This window comes from Octodon degus, unplaced genomic scaffold (genome assembly GCF_000260255.1).
Source record: "Octodon degus isolate 3935 unplaced genomic scaffold, OctDeg1.0 scaffold00099, whole genome shotgun sequence".
NCBI lineage: Eukaryota > Metazoa > Chordata > Mammalia > Rodentia > Octodontidae > Octodon > Octodon degus.
The window spans coordinates 477,995-479,668 of NW_004524675.1; positions in this window are offsets into that span (position 1 = coordinate 477,995).

Below are 1,674 nucleotides of genomic sequence, written 5' to 3' on the forward strand. Positions count from 1 at the left end.
CTGGCTCCAGGTGTAAGACCTGAGAAGGGCTGGTGCTGTCCTCCTAAGAGCTCTCAGTGCTATGAACCGATACACAAGAGCTTCCATCCATGGTGCACAGAGGCACATCCACATCCCGTGGATAAGGACACCGAGCTTAGGAACACTCAGATGCAGCCCATGGGCAGCGAGGTGCTCCTTATCAGCTCTCTGAGTTGTCTGACTGCAACCCTTGACTGACTTCAAAAGAGACAGGAGAAAAGCCACTCACAGAAATAGAGGAAATAATATAACAGTTTCTGATTTAAGCCACTCTGCCTGGAAGTTATTGATGACACAGTGATAAATAATTGAAACATATTTGTTCTGCCTTGTGGGGAAGGAAAAGAAGAAAGAAGAAAAAAGGCCTTAAAGCGCTGTAGTTGTATGTTCTATCCAAATAAAACTTTTTTCCTCATGAGGAACTTTATATTGATTTTCTGCAAATGTCCTTGCTGATGGCTTCTTCCTCTGCGTCCATAGCACACACAAAACATTTATTAACTCCGTGTTAAAGCTCTTCTCAGCATTATGCTTTCTACAGTGGTATGATTTCTAATGATGTATGGCCGATCTGTTGTGAAGGTGTCAAACACGACTGGTGTCTTCCAAGTAGATCTTTATTTTTTTTTCTGATCTGTAGCTGCAGATTACTCTGCTCGAATGATGTAATCCGTGGTCTTTTATTCCATGTATCAACAGTCACAATTTTCAAATTCCCAAAATGAAATAGTTGATGGTAGCCAGTCCTGTCTGTACTTTGATTATAAGCATATTTTCCAGAGTGTAATAAAGGCTCCATACTCATGATTTCATGTCTACTTATATCCAGGATACGTTGTAGCAGACATTCTTAGAATGGTATCTTCCTGTCTAAAATTATCATCACTTCCAAGTGAAAGCTCAAATTCTATTCCTCTACTTTATTATAGGACACACCTTCCTGTTTTGATTGAGAGTAGAACAATGGATTATGAGATCCCAATTCTGAGTGGACATGTTTACTTATGCCAGCTGACTGCACTACAGCTATAAATTATGAGCAAGTTTTGGGTAGCATTCCTGGGATTTGAATGTTCATTAATATTATTTTAACTATCTATTAAGAACCAAGAAATGAAACCAACTGGTGCAATGAATAGCTAATACTTAACCAATAAAAATTAGTAAATATTAACTAATTCTTGACTCAGCAATAAGATGCTATATAGAATACAGACTCAAAGGAACATGCACATTCTTTCAATTATTTAAAATGCATCAATGTTAACTTCAGTGGGAAATTTCATCCTCCAAAAAGTCAGTAGTTTGTGTGGTATAAAAATATCAGATGTAGGAGGCAAGCAAATGAAGTTGTCTAAGACATAAAAAGATGAAAATTATTGAGTCTACAGGACTGGACAAAGAACTACACATAGACAGGACATCAGTATTCTCCCCTGAGATTAGGCAAAGTGACTGTTTTGACAGAAACAATGGGAGAGGAGATTGGAGAGACTCATGCAATAGGAATAAATCACAGAATACAAATAAAAAGAAATAGGATCATTACAATAATTGAAAACTTATATTTAACTCAAAATGTATAGCAGAAGTCTAAAAGACAAAAGTTTTGTTTAAAAAGTCTTAGAAACTGAATGACACATTCCTTTTTTT